The sequence below is a fragment of the Marmota monax genome, unplaced genomic scaffold, assembly GCF_021218885.2.
Source record: "Marmota monax isolate L192 unplaced genomic scaffold, Marmota_monax_Labrador192_F-V1.1 WCK01_AAM20220418_F8-fsc00018, whole genome shotgun sequence".
Classification (NCBI taxonomy): Eukaryota; Metazoa; Chordata; class Mammalia; order Rodentia; family Sciuridae; genus Marmota; species Marmota monax.
The window spans coordinates 13688518-13704922 of NW_026692201.1; the positions used below are offsets into that span (position 1 = coordinate 13688518).

The following is a 16405-nucleotide window of genomic DNA, read 5'->3' on the forward strand; positions in this document are numbered from 1 at the left end:
CCCCACATCCTCACCAATATTTATGGTTACTTGTATTCTTGATTACTTCTATCTATGGTTACTTCTATTCTCACTGGAATGAGATGAAATCTTGGTGTAGTTTTAATTTGCATCTTCTTTTCATGATACTTTTTAGAAGAATCCCAATTCTGAATACTGTAGTAAATATAATCCTGTAGGTATAGTTCCATTTAAACAGATACTATATCAGAGGCTAGAATCTTTCAATGCCCTTTCAGTTCTTCTAAATCATCATTTCTGTTCTATAAATGCTTGGCATTCAACAAATTGCCATTGGCCAGCTGGACTTCACACAGTGTGTATTCTATATTACTATGCCAAAGAATCCATTTAGGTTCTCAAATATATTTTAATTGGTTACAATATTTAATTGGATGCATGCTACATACACATTAAATTATATTTTGTAAGAAAAAATACACATTCCGAATATATTTCTCTATTTTAAATGAGTCTCAGAGATTTTCATATCTGATCATAACCAAACAGTTCATGTAAAAATAGTCTGGTTCTTTGTGTGGGTTACAAAATAGAAAACAGATATCTCTAGCATGTGAGAAATTATTTTCCTATTAATTCATGAATACTAATAAAGAGAAATGCATCCTCTCACAGAACACCTCATCAATTAATAAAATAACTTTCCTCCACAATTAAAAAATACTTTAGTGGGGCTGGAGTTGTGGCTCAGTGGTAGAGCACTTGCCTAGCACAGGCGAGGCCCTGGGTTTTATCCTCAGGATCACATAAAAATAAATCAATAAAATAAAGGTATTGTGTCCAACTATAACTAAAAAATTTTTAAAAAATACTTTATACACTTAAAAATTAAAGAATAGTACAAACCTAATGAGAAAATATATAAAATATACAAAGACATACAGATTAATAGAGGAAAGACTTTCCCACCTGTTAAAAAAAAAAAAAGCACTGTAACATTTGGATAAGTGTGCTTTGGAGTACTTTTAAAAGTCCATAAGTGTATTGTCTCAATTTTCATGTAATTTGTATTATAAAACGTTAACAATATATTATTATAATCATCAGTCCACAATTATTATACATATGGGTTGAATGTTTCTTTTAAAATTGTATAATATTTTATTATGTCACAGAACAATAATTGTATATTACTCTGAGACTTTCAAAATTATTTCCAATATTTTTAAATAAATATATGTGCAATAAGCATATTTACATGTGTAATGCTATATGTAATATGAAAAACGTATTCACAAAGTTGCCATACCTTGTTTAATATGCATTTTATATATGTATGCATATTTTATATAACATAAATAATAATAAATAGTTGTTCATTACCCTATGTCTGGGACATTATGTCTTATCTTTATTAAAATGTCTTCTAGGTGCATTATGGGGAAAATAAAAGCTTAATTTGATGTGATCGATAAAAATTCATTTGATTACAGAGACATATTATCCTTTATAGCTATGGAAAGAAAAATATTGCTTTTCACAAATATATATCACTACAATTAAACAAAGCAAAGGCTTTAATTATTTCTAAAGAGGCTTGTTCAAGAAGCATAACAACAGATTTTCTGCAAGATTATAATCTTCTAAATATGTTTATTTCACTAAGTACCATGATTCACATATCTCTTGGGTAGTGCACTTACTTATAATGAAGAATAAATCAGGTTAAAATAACTGTAAATCAGTTTCTGCAGATGGATTTCTTTAGCTTTAGAAATGCTAATATAAGCACCTGCTTCTTTTTATCAAGATGGTTTGAGTTAATCTACAGATGTTATTTTTACACTGCAAACAATTTGAGAATTGATTGTGATCCGGAGACTGTCACTTTGACATTGGGGAAGCCATGACATCTGTTTGTAGAGAAATACACCAAGGAATATTTTGTTTTGAAGGAACAGCCATAGATAACTTGCATTAAAAAGTATCAATATGAGAATAATAAATCCTACTTAATGCTGAATTGAAATATATAAGAGGAGACTATGAAAAACATTTTTAAAAGTCTCACAGAATTAGGAAAAGGGACTAACGCTAAAAATGATTTAAAATAATAGAAAGATAAATATTGGAAATAAATATTTTTAATTATATTTTGAGTTTCTTTCAGAACATTCAACATAGGAATAAAATCTACCTAAATTTTCTTTAACTCAGTGATTTTCCTTAAAGGAAATCAAAATTTATAACAGGGATAACATGTTAAAAAGTTTTAATTCATGGATATTTTCACATGTAACAGAAGATATAAACTAGAAATTTAGAGATTTTGTACCTAATACCACAGATTGACATTAATAAATAAACCAATATTTCTTAATCTTTGCATGTTATTTTAAACAGACTTACTAAAAAAGTTCATTATTTGCCTTATGCATGAACAATAGTCCATGACAAAGTATAATAATTATCAATATTCAAAAGTCATTAGACTTTAACACATATATTTTCTTTTAGTACCCTTTAAAATATTTAGATAGTTATCTTCTTATATTAATCTTAAAATGCCTATATATTTATGCAAATATTAACATATATAAATACTGACTCTTTTAAACCACATTAAATGAACATTCTATCTGAAATATGTTCATATGGCATGAGGCAGGGACTAGGTTTATTTTGTGAATGTGCATAATCAGTTGAACCAGAAATTACTTTTTAAAAACATTTCTTTCCCATGTACCACAAATGACTTCAAAGATGCAGTCTTGTTTCTAAATTTTAACCTTTTTCATCTATTTGCCTAATCTTCCACCAATAACACAATCTAAGTATTGTTTATAGAGGGTATTTATGAACTATGGTAGTATAAATTATTCGACTACGTTCTTCTTCAAAATGTTCTTAGATATCCTAAATCTTTTTTGTCTCCACATGATTTTAGCATTACCTAATAAATTTTCACACACACAAAAAAATATATTCTAGAAATTTAACCAGAACTGCATTAAACTATAAGCCAATTTGGGAATAACCAACCTCTTTATAATTTGAGTCTACCAATACATAGCCAGGATATATCTCTTGAATTAACTGTTCTTAATTTATTCCAATCATATTGTTTTATATTAAAAGTCTTATCTCTTTAAAAATACTTGAAGGTGTTAGATATTTTAAATGATAATAAAAATAAAAATTTCCTTAAATTTCATTCAAATGTTTTTTACATATAAAATATGATATTTTAAAAAATATTTTAAGAAATCAAATGTGTTAATGTAACTTATGAATCCTAGTGTTTTGTCCCTGTTTAGATATTTCTATGCAAATAAGTCATCTAAAAATAACTATTTTTTATTCCATCCTTATATCTCATATTTTATCTTGCCTTCTTACATTGCAAGAACTTATTGTATAATATTAAACTTAAATGATAACAAATATTCAGACCTCATGAAATATCAATCAATATTTTACTCCTGAGTATAGTAGCTACAGGACTTTTGTGGAGAGTCTCTATTAAGAAATCTTCCTATTATATCTAATTTAATTAGAATTTATTCACCATTGAGTATTAAATTATATTTACAGCTATTTCTGTATATAGTCAGATAAATGTATGGTTTTCTCCTTCATTCTGTTCATATGGTTAAAAAAACTGATATTTAAATGTTAAATTAAACATGAGAAGATGAAATGAAATTTATAAATTATGAGATACTAGCCTTTTTGTATTTCACAGGATTTTAATTGTGTAAAATTTGATTTTATTAATTTTTTGCATCCATATTAATGAGACAGATTTCATGTAAATGACCTTTTTTTGTAACATGCTTCTCTAGTCCCCATCATCTTTGTAAATATTAGATCTTTGTAAATATTAGATCATGTTACAAAGACATTTCAAATCTTCATTGCCATGAATATCATACATCCATTCACTTATTCACTGATTCCTTCATTCTAAAAATCCTGTAGACAGCCAACTGTATTTCAGGTACTGTAATAAGAGCTTCACAATGAATAATACACTTCATAATATGACCATGTGGAAAGTATTTTCACTATCTCCAGCTTTTGAAAAAAGAAAAAAAAAGTTAAGTATAATTCTTTCAAAACTGCAAAGTAAACATGTGATAGAGGCATTTCTTTTAATAGTAATTTTTATTTAAATAAACATAAATATCACATATATTGATGGAGTACTATGTGATGTTTCAATACATGTATACATACTTTAATGGTTAAATCAGGTTAAAATTTCCTCTATTCTCAACATTTATAATTTTTCTCATGGTAAAGCATTCAAAATTCTTTCTCGTAGCTTCTTGAAATGTACAATACATTGTCATCATTTTTAACCATCCTCCTGTGCAATAACACACCAAAACTTCTAACTGTAATATGGGTACCCATTGATCAACCCTCCTCACCCATGCCTCTCACCCTCCTCAGCCTCTGGTTTCCCTCCATTCTACTCTTCACTTCTGTGAGATCAGCTTTTTGAATTTTTACCTTTGAGATCCTGTGGTACTCATCCTTCTGTCCCTTGCTCACCTTGCTCAATATAATGATCACCAGTTCCATCCATGTTGTCATCAATGACAGGATTCCATTCCTTTTATGGCTGAATAGTACGCCATTGTGTGTAATTTCATCTCCTTTATTCACTCATCTGTGGATGGATGTTTCCATTCCAAACCTATGTTGTTTCCATGTTTTGGCTGTTATGAATAGTGCTGCAATAAATGCAGGAGTGCAGATGACTTGTCAACAAAATGGCTGCATCTCCTGTGAGTATATACCAAGGAGTAGGATTGTTGGATCTTACAGTAAATTTTTAAATTTTTATGGAAACTTCATATTGTTTTTCAAAAAGCCCTAATAATTTACATTCCCACCAACAATGTACAAGGCTTTCCTTTCCTTCACATCCTTGCCAGCACTATTCTCTTTTCTCTTTGTGATAATAGTCATTCTTACCTAGATGCTATTTTCATTTCCCTAAAGTTTAGTAGTTATAAACATTTTTCATATTCCTGTTGTCCATTTGTATGTCTTGAGAAAGGCCTATTTACATCTATTGCCCACGTTTTATTTATTTCTCTTTCTTCTATTGAGTTTGGGGAGTACCTATGTATACTGGATATCAATTCCTTGTCAAATTTATAGTTCATAAATATATTTTCCCATCATATAGATTGTCTCTTCACTCTGTTGATTGTTTACTTTGCTATGCAGAAGCTTTTTAGTTTGATGTGAACTCATTTGATAATTTTTGCTTTTATTTTCTGTGATGTGGGGGATGTTGTCCAAAACATCATTATCCACAGAATCATTTCCCATATATTTTCTTTTAGTAGCTTCATGGTTTCAGGCCTATAATCCATTCAGAGATGATTTGGTGAGAGAAAGGGAGTCTAATTTCATCCTTCTTGTATATATCCAACTTTCACAGCACCATTTATGAAACGGACTGTCCATTCTCCAATGTGTGATCTGATCACCTTCATTGAAAATCAGTTGGCTACAGGTGGATGGTGTTACTTCTAGGCTATCTATTCTATTCCATTGGCCCATGTCTGTTTATGCTAATACTGTATTGTTTCTATTACTAGTTTTGCAATATTTTGCTCAAGATAGCTTTGGCTGCCTGAGATTATTTTGTGATTCCACACAAATTTTAGGACAGTTTTTTTCCTAATTCTATAAAACATATCATTAGTATTTTGATAGGGATTGCATTAAATCTATAGATTTCTTTGAGTAATGTAGACATTTTAACAATATTGATACTTCAAATCCAAAAACAAGGGATGTTTTTAAGTTTCTTGTGTTCTCTTCAATTTCATTCATCATAATTTATATTTCCATTGTAGAAATCTTTAAACACTTTGGTTAAATTTATTTTTATTTGTATTTTAAGTGAAATTGCTTTCTTGATTTCAATTTACAGTACTCAGCTATTGGCCTTAAGCAATTCAACTGATTTTTATATTTTGATTTTTTTCCCCAGGTATGCTGAAATATTGAGGGAGAATGGGCATCCTTGTCTTGTTCCAGGTCTTAGAAATTTTTTAGCTTCTCCCTATTCTGTATGTCATCTGTTGACTTAGTGTGTGTTTTTGGATTTTTTTGCTAGTGTTTTCTTGAGAAATTTTTGCATTTATGTTCACCAAGGATATTGGCTTGTAGTTTTCTTTCTTTTTGTTGTGTCTTAGTCTTTTTGTTGTTGTTGTTTTTGGTGTGAAAATGATGATGGTCTCTAAGAATGTATTTGGAGAATTCCCCCACTTCATTTGTTAATATTCATTTAAGAAGAAATGTGTTACTTGCACCTTTTCTCTTGCTGCCTTAAAGAACTTGTTTTTATCTTTTGACACTCAGAATTTGATTATAAGGTATATTGGGTAGGTTAGATTAAATGGAATCTAACTTACGATCTTTACCCTTTCTGTATATGAATATTTATATCTTTATCTAGGTTTGGGAAGTTATATATTATACCCCTTTGAACAAGCTTTCTACTCCTTTGTATCCTTAAGTGACTCTTGAACCCAAATAACCCAAATATTGTCCACTTAATGTCATTCAAAAGTTTCTGTAAATGTTCTTCATTCCTCTTGATATTTTTCTCTCTTATTTTTCCTGCATATGTGTTTTCAAATAGCCTGTCTTTAAGCTCACTCATTCTTTCTTCTCTGAACTACTCTACTAGCAATGTCTTCTACTCTGGTTTTAATTTTCCTTAGTGCATTTTCTAGTTCAAGGATTTCTATTTGTTTGATTTGTTGCTATTTGCTTCCATCCCTCTGGTGTTTCTCTGTTTGAGTATCAAATCATTTATCTATGTTCTTGAAGCTTTTTAAGTTTTCTGAAAACAGCTATTTTAAATTCTTCAAACATGAATTCACCCATATGGTCAGTTTGTGGCACCTCCTTTTGACGATTAGGTGAGGTCATGGTTTCCTGAATGTTATTAATGTTTACTGGCATGTGAGCGCATATGAACATTGAGAGATTAAGTATTTATTCCATTCTTAAGCAAGCTACCCACTTTTTCTGATCCTGTAGTTACTTCTTCTAATTTAGCATTACATGGCACCATAAATACAGATTTGCTACAAATCTATTGTTCATGTGTTATTGTTTCAGTTCTAGAAGATGAATTTAACCCATGTTTATAACAAATATACTTTTAATATATTGTTTAGCATGAACTGGGGGAGAATATATAAAGGCCAACTGATGCCTGCGAGATACTTCCTAGGGCCAGGCTAGGCAGACGCTTAACCATAGTCAGTGAGCTATCCACAGATACTAGAGGATTCTGTCTGGCTTTTGGCAAAATCGCAGTGAAAGGACAAGATCTAGGCTACTGTTCTTTGCCAACCTGTATCACACTCTTGATCCCATACCCAGTGAGTCCAGTGAAGCACTGGGCAGTGTCAAGGACCACACTGCTATGGGCTGCCTACTGCTGAGCTGCTGAGGAAACTCATGGCTCAAGACCACAGCAACCAGTGACAGATGATGTTGACTGAAATGGAAGATAGATGGGCTGTAGGTACATATTTCTGACTGACACTGGAGCAGTTCCAGAGTCTTCACTTGAAGGCAGACCTGGAGAAGGGGACCATTAGGATATGCCTAGGGTCAGTTTCATCAGCCTGGCATTGACTACAAATGTGAAGTCCTGTGCAATACTCTGGCCTATCCCTGGTTAATGAAGTCTTGTATATACTATGATACTCAAAGTTGGGGTAGTGTTAAAGAAAACAGTTTCTTGGCCACCAAAACTAACCCTAAATTGATTAGACCAGTCTCACAACCACAGGACATACACAGTCTCAGGGTGTTACAAGTCCCATGTTACAGCTGGTAGTGATGCCAACAAAAACACAAGTCTGTCCCACCAGAGTATGTGTCACTGCCTCATTCATGCCGTGCAGGTCTAGAACATGGACTGGGAATAAGGATATTTGTTTTCTTCCTGATGCTGGGTCCCACTGCAGCAGGCCTGGTACTGAGCTCCAAGGCAAAATTCTGGTGCTAGTTTTCACATCCTGCTCCCTAAAGGGTGGAGTCTTGCTCCTATCTCTGCTGTGTGAGGTGAGGGGAGGGGTAGCAGAAGCTGTTCCACTGTTGCTTGACTAAGGGCAGTTCCGGTTGCTCAGGTGATAGGTTCTCTGCTAGGACAGGGATTGTGGGCTCTGACTAGCACTAAGTTTTATAGTGGTGGGCATGATAGTGGGTTCCCAGTCTAAGGCCTGAACTTAATTCTTTTTTCTTTCCTCAAAGTAAAAGTCATCCCTCTTCACACCATTTGGATTTCCAACAAGACTCGTGTGGAAAAATCTCCTTCCTGCTTCTTTAAAACATCTTTTTTATTATTATTATACAAAAACAAGCAGTGCACCTCTCACCTGGCTCCCTTAGCTTTTATGAAGGTAGTTTTCAGGTTAATAGCTATTCAAATGTGTGTCTGTGGTGACAGAGTCACCAGAGGATCTTACTCAGCTGCCCTTTTGCTCCATCTCCATGGAGCCAACTTTTGAAAGAACACTGTAATTAGCTTACCGCCTGAGACACACTAGATAGAATATAACATAATCTTACTTGACAGGAAGTGAAACAAGGAGGGAGAAAGGAAGAAGAAAACGTGTAAAATAAATGATTAATGATTAGTTGCTATTTTCCAGGTAAAAAGAGGCAAAATGCTATCAATTAAATTATAATTCAACACTTCAGAAATGACCCAAAATGTATGCACATAAACAATGACTAATTTTCCCTTATTGCCACTTTTGTTTACTTGTCTTTATAGTTCTTTAAAATTTATGATCTATCAGCTGCTGGGGGTGTTAATGCTTTTGTTGTTCATATTTATTCAAATTGAAGAATATGCCATTTGAAACTAAATATTGTAGTGCAGAAAGTTCATCATTCAGATGCCTCCTGTTGCTTCCAATTTTATGTCTCTGTTGCTTTCATATCCTTGCCTCATTTCACTGAACAGAGAATATTTTTATTTTATGGGCAAAGATTTGGCCTTGTGTAATAGTCTCCAGGATTTGCTTCATTTGAAGTACTTTCCTTTCAAACATACACTACCTGCCCCCCGCCCCACCACCAAAAATAAAAGAGCAGCAAGAAAGATTTATTGAATTCTAACGAAAAGTATAGGGAGCGCTGTTGTACTGAATAGTATTTTTCAAAATCATATGTATGTTAAGACTGTATTATTTTTTTGTTTCTGGTAATTGTCAAAACCACAAGATTTTAGAATTAAGTGTTTTGCAGATGGGAAATTGTGTAAAGGTTTTTGTGTAAATTTCTACAAAATTTCAACAAGTTTAGTTGAGTGATCTAACTTGCTTTTTTGTGATTTATTAATCAGGAAGCATTTTGTCTAAAAAAGAGAGGTGCTACTTTGGTCGTATTAAAATAGTTTGTATGAGATACCTTGAGCAGGAACAAGGAATTCACAAGAAGCAGATTCATTATCATTAAGTTATTTTAGATTCATTTCCTTTTAAAAGTTAGAAAGGAGACTTCCTTAACATGCCAACCAAAACTGGTCTGTTGGGAATTTGGCTATCATCTCTCCTGATTTCTTAGAGGATCAGAAAACGAACTTAGTTTTGGTTTAGCGATATGAAACTCTGGCCTAAGTGACTCCATTATGGTTTGATCTGTTGGGGCCTAATACAGCAGCTTAGTCTAAAATAAGGGCTCCCATAACTTACATTTAATATTGATTTCTGCTCCATTACGTATATAGTTTAAAAATACGATTCTAACATCTTAACAAAAAGCAACAGGATAAAGTTCTGCCCAACATCCAACATCTTTTACAAAGAAACAATGAATTTACCACCAGATTAATAGATGTTGCAAAGATGCTAAATGAAATTCCCAGGAATTTTCTTGTGAATTAATTGATGAAGTACAGTTTGGGGGACAAAATTTAAACGTGATATTTATTTTTCTCCTTAAAAATGAGTCCAAAAAAACCCCATACTTGTAATTTAGTATACTTTCTTACCAAATCACATATAGTCAACCCCAGACTAACCAGGATTAGAATACTGGTCCTTGTTTATACTATCTGAAACCCTGAGCATTTTCATATTATTGGTTTGTTTTGTAATTCAACATATGAAAAATGTAATTGATAAATAATTTTAATATAAATAATATCTGGGAAATATAATTTTCAAATATTGCATTACCTCATATTATACACATTAGATAGTATGTATAATACTGACAAATGAATGTAGAGAGAAATTATCAAGCAAATAATCCCTTTTTTACCCAAATAGAAAAAAAAGTCACATGATTAAGGAAAATTTAGAGGAATTCTCTATAAACTTTTGCAATAGTGTACTGAACTGTCAAACAAAAGCAAACTGTCTTTCAAAATTGTTCAAAATATTCAGAACAACAACTTATTTTAGGTTCTTTGTATATATACCTGCTGTAAAACAAAAAATCATAATAATATATATTCCCTAAGTACAATTCAGGAAAACCTGAATCATTTTAATACATACCAGAAAGAATAAGATAATCTTAAAGCATACTCAATTAATATTACAATCTACTATGATATCTATACTTATGTCTCTGCCACATGGCATGTACTAAGTGAACATTTGCAGGTTCAATGAATGATATAGAATACTTTACAAATAATTGGCATCATATTTGTACTTCTAACACTGGAATTCAGTATGGTCTATAATATTTTGGTATCATTTTCCTCTGGACAAAATATCTATGATATTAAACATTTCCTCCAATAGGCACTGGCACTTTCTGCTGTAAAATAACACTTTGTCCTCAAACAAGGAATTCCTTATTTAAAACTGAGATCCAATAGCTAAACTGTGGAACCAACCTAGATGTCCTTCAATAGATGAATGGATAAAAATAAATGTGGCATATATACACAATGGAATATTACTCGGCAATAAAAGAGAATAAAATAATTGCATTTGCAGGTAAATGAATGGAGTTAGAGAAGATAATGCTAAGTGAAGTTAGCCAATCCCAAAAAAACAAATGCCAAATGTTTTCTTTGATGTAAAGAGGCTGATTCATCGGGGGATAGGGAGTGAGAGCATGGGAGGAATAGACAGACTCTAGATAGGGCAGAGGGTTGGAGGGGAAGGGACGAGGCATGGGGTAATTAATGATGGTGGAATATGATGATCATTGTTATCCAAATACATATATGAAGACATGAATTGGTGTAAATATACTATGTATACAACCAGAGATATGAAAAATTGTGTAATAAGAATTGTAACGCATTCTGCTATCATATACAAATAAAATAAATAAAAAAACTGAGATCCATTAATATTTTTGTCTCATGAATACATGATAGTTTTATTTTCCATCTTAACTTCCAGAGTCTCTTTGATTTGTTAATTCAAATGCTTTCTTTAAATTTTTTTTTCCCAGCAAATCACAAAACATTGTGTTTTATATGTTTTCAAGACATACAACATGTTGAAAAGACATTTCCCACGTTTATAAATTATGAAAATAAACTTCTCCTTTATTTTCACAATTGTACAATACAAAATACATATTCCTGAATCTATTGATTTTTAATTAATTTAAATTGGGAAAATAAATATCCAGTAGCTCTGACCTTAAAATAAAATGTACCTCCATCTCAGCACCATAGACAAAATTGTCTTCCTTATTTTTGCAAACTGGTCAACTTCAAAGACCATTTGGCAGAATAGAGGAAGTATGCCAGATGAAGTATATCACTTGTCTGGGTTATTGCACAAAAACTGGAATCCTACTAACTAAATCTAAGAAATAAAATGCAAACTCATTACTGTGACTCATCTTTTATCAACTTATCAATGTAGGAGTTAAGAGTCAAGGAATGCTTCATAATAAAAATCTGGCTTCATACACTGCTCTTCCTAAAATTTGACAAGTTCCCTTTTCTCTGTTTGCTCCATTTTCCTTTTTCATGAAACAATGTTAGATATGAGTATCTACTTATGATCTTCTAAGCACCAACAATTATGATCTAGCAATCAATGAGGAAAGATGGTAAGTTGTATTCTGTTTACTACAATATAATCTCCTTCCAGCACTGTTGAAATCAGGCATGGCCATTTGACATTCATTGTTCAATGAAATGTGAGTGGAAGTGACATGTGTCACTTCTCCATAGAAAGCTTAAGTTCAAGAGAGCAATTCATCACATTTGCCTCCCTCAAGCATCTGTGATCATGGAGGCCCTGTCTTGAGATGAAATCTCTAATCCTGGAATCCTGTGTGATATAGAAATGCCACAAGATTCATGATGTACATATTATACTGCAAAAAAAATAAACTTTATTGTTTCAAGCCTTTGAGAGTTGAAGTTGTTTGTTACTGTAGCAAAATGTAGTCTGTTTTATTAAAACAAAGATACATGTCCTTGAGGAGTACATATTCTGGTAGAAAAGGCAGACAACCAGAAAATAAAACATAATACCTAAAGAGAATATCTGGTATGATACCCGATAATGAACATTGTGGAAAAAGAACAAGTACTAAAAGATGAAAAGAAGCAGGAGGGAAGCAGCTTGCAGAACTGAATAGAGAAACCAAGTAGTTAATAAACTTTGAACACTAGAAAAGGGTCAAGTACGTGTTAATCACTCAATAAAAGTCATAGATTTTTATTTTATGTTATCTAAATTCAATCGGATGCATCTGCTGACTACATAGTTCTGATGTTTACCTTTCTTTCTTCCCATTGCTTCTTCTAAAACTAAGGCAAAACCTCCCATGCTATTTGAGAAGTTAGAATTATATTCCCACCGTTCGGAAACTTCCCTATTTAGCTTCAGGGCATACAAATCTTATTAATATTGGGTCTTATGGCACCAGTGCTATAACACCTGAGCTATAAGAAGAATTATTTTTAATATCACTGAGAAAACCCAGGTGCAGCATGCTTGTTAATTCACACCACACATTTATCTGTTTGGCAGATACAGCTTGTAAGGAAACTTGGCATGTTTTAACACTGCCATAGTGCACCCTTGCTCACCCAGCTGTCATGGGAAATTCTGCATGCAAAGGCAAAAACAGTGAAAGAGAAAGGATATTGCCTAAGTGAGGCTCTTTTTCTAATTTTACCTAAGCTTGTATTGGAGAGGTTCTGCAATAAATGTGATTATCTTCAAAATGATATTTTAAAGGGAAAATTCAATTTTATGAATGTATTAAAGGAATCATTTCCATTAAGAAAACAAAAAAAGAAATCACTTTTCAGTATTGAAAATAGACTTTTTTTTTTTTAATTTAAAGACTTCAAACTGGAGCTCCCTGCCCTAAGTTTTATCAATGTTTACCATAATGTTTAGCACAATATTTAGCACTTCTTAGAAAATTTGTTAAACTATTCTACTTCCTAATAACATAAGGTATGAAAATGTGTTCCCTATGAGTCCTTGATTCAGAGAACAAAAATAACTCTAAAGGTAAAACAAAAGCTTTGAACTTGTATTTCTGAAGGCTTCTAACACTGGTGTTATTTGTAATAGATCATAGTTACAATAGGGTAGTTACAACACATTATAGAGTAACAATAGGGAATACCTATATGCTTATCCATTAAAAATAAAATCTTCCTGGGGCTGGGGATGTGGCTCAAGCAGTAGCACGCTCACCTGGCATGGGTGCAGCCCGGGTTCCATCCTGAGCACCACATACAAACAAAGATGTTGTGTCCGCCGAAAACTAAAAAATAAATATTAAAAATTCTCTCTCTTTAAAAAAATATTTAAAAAAAATAAAATCTTCCCCAAAGTAATGCATAAGATATGAAATAAAAATTCATAGTCTCACTGTCTAGAAATATGACATCTCTTTTCAATTTTCTTCTATTATGTAGCAGGAAATACCATTTTTGTTTCATATTTTTACTTTCTAAAGGTAAAATATAACAGTACCAGGAAAAATGAAATGAGGATGGCCACTTTAATTTTCCTTACTTCCCAGCAATCTCTTTTTACTTAAATTTCACCAAGCAAATAAAGAATAAATGTATCAAGTAGGGGGTCATGTTAGTCATTCCAGTGATCTTTCCAACTTGTTCATAAGCATGACTCAGAATGATCACAGCCATACATTTAGGAGTTTTTCCACATAAATTTATTTACATACTTATTGCTCCATTTCATTGTAAAATATTTACTTGATTACCTATTAAAAAGTCTTCAAGAGGAATTTGAACAAGTTGTTCATTTCATTCCCGCCCTGATCCAATTATTTATTGCCAATTAATCATGCATTATTTCAGAAGCGAATAAACAAAATAACAGGTTTCTGTCATAGCGGAAATTCCATTCTAGAGAGTGGGAGATAGAAAATAAACAAATGACCAAAATTACTCCAAATAGAAATGGGCATGAGAGTAAAATATAATAGAATAATGCACTAGAGTAGGATCATTGGTAGAAGTAGACTGAGACAGCAGACAGGAGAAGCCTTCTCAGAAGACAGTGGGTGGAAGACTGAGCTGAAAACCAAATGACAAAAACAATGGAGATTACCAAGATCTGTGGACATACTCTCCTCTTTGGTGAATAGCTGATTAATAAACTGAGGAGCAACAGGCCAATGTGACCAGAGAGTGCTACAACAGAACAGTGATAGTTGAATGAGGGAGAGAGAAAGACCAGTATGGTGACTGAAAAGGTGACTGAAAAATAGAGATAGTAATATCTTATTTCTTAGTCTGTTGCTGGTTACACAGATGTGCTCAATCTGAATACTTTGTAAGCTGTGAATTCATGTACATTTCCTGTAATAATAGCGTACTAAGATAAACACATTTGAAACAAGATAAAGTAAAATAAATTTCAAAAAGTATTTAAAATAAACAGTTGCAAGACCAACCATGACACTCTACATTTCAGAGTTACATATATGTAACTACAAAATGATTGTTCAAGTGTGCTAAAGATATGTGTGTTTTGAAAAGCATGAGAGCAGGTAATGATACATACTATAAAAACTGAGAGGGGACAAATCACTCTCTCTCTCTCTCTCTCTCTCTCACACACACACACACACACACTCTTCAGCTCAAGTCATGTTTCCTAACTTAAATATCCCACATTTAGATGACTCCTCCTTCCTGATGGAGATCTGGAAATAGATTCTTATTAACTGACCTAATAGATGAAGTGAATTTACTTGGATTAATAGGATGGAAAGTGAGCACTCCAGCTTTGGAGTGTGGCATATACTGATCTTCTGAAGGAAAGTGCTTTAGCCCTTTAGGTTCAAATTCAATTTCCTATCTTGAAAAGGAGAAACCACTTCTGAGGACACAAATCCATTCCTATCTTGAAATTTAGACACTTTGCAGTTTTCAAAATCCCTGGAAGAAAAATGTCATATCTCTGATAGAAACTCTAAGTTCTTAAAAAGTGATATTTAAGGAAGTCACTCAAATGCCACTCTGATGTTTACTTTACTCTGCATGTGTATGCATAGCAACTGTGTATAAAATTTTCACATAAAATCGTCTGCAATATACATTTATTTGTGAATTCTGTAAACATCAACAAACAAACAATCCTTTTATGCATTTTCATTTTATTTTAGCAGAGAAATTATTTACCATGTTCAAAATAGTTATAGATTAACAAGATTCTAGTCTGTTTTATTTATTTTTGTTCCCTTGCTTAACCAATTATATAATCATTTCCAAAATGTATTTTTAAATATGCAAAGCAGTGTGGCCATCATGGAAGGGTTAGGGATTCCAGTCACATAGAACTGAGGGGAAGGAAGAGTCTGGATTCAGGAAACAGCAAATATAGAGTGAATATGAGTTCTAATTAAATTTATTTTTAAATTCAGAAACAAATGAATTGCATACACAGAATCTTTCTCTGCACAGCCAAGGAAAGATCATTTCTCCCCTTCATTTTTAAGTTAATGAAATCAAAATACCTACTGATAACAATATTAGCAGATGAAGCACTACCTGTGTTAAAAAAAAAAAAGATGTGAGTCAATTAGAAATCAAGATTAGAGGGGCTAGCTTTTGTCAGTTCCTTCTTCCTTCATATAGGTAGACACTGTTTTATTGGTAAGGGCAGATTGACCAGATATATTTTTCTTAGGTGGGTTTATCTGTCCTCAAAATGATTTACTCTATGGATTTGGAGAGGGTTCTTGATTTAAAATAATGAATTTGAATCTGGAACTCCACGGTAAAAACAAAGAAAAGAAGAAAAACGAGAGAGACAGATTTAGATGAGTTTTAAGTGTTCAGGAAATTACCTTGAACATGGAGGGTCAAGTTTGGAGAGCAGAGAGGCTTCAAGAAAATTCCAAATGGGAAAAAAATCAAGAGACCAGATCACTGCATTTGGCAGGAGAACCTTTGCTCAGG

The 16405-nt window shown here is 32.4% G+C and overlaps 1 long non-coding RNA gene across 1 annotated transcript in view; it reads right to left on the reverse strand.

Annotated features, from left to right (window-relative positions):
* Positions 1 to 16386, reverse strand: part of LOC124081845 (uncharacterized) — a 158246-nt gene extending 141860 nt beyond the window's left edge. Inside the window, exons 1-2 of the long non-coding RNA XR_009225492.1 lie at positions 16294 to 16386; positions 13665 to 13734 (exon numbers count right to left, since the gene is read on the reverse strand). This is a non-coding gene — a long non-coding RNA (uncharacterized LOC124081845). The remainder of the gene's footprint in view (positions 1 to 13664; positions 13735 to 16293) is intronic.
* Between the last annotated feature and the right edge of the window lie 19 nt (positions 16387 to 16405).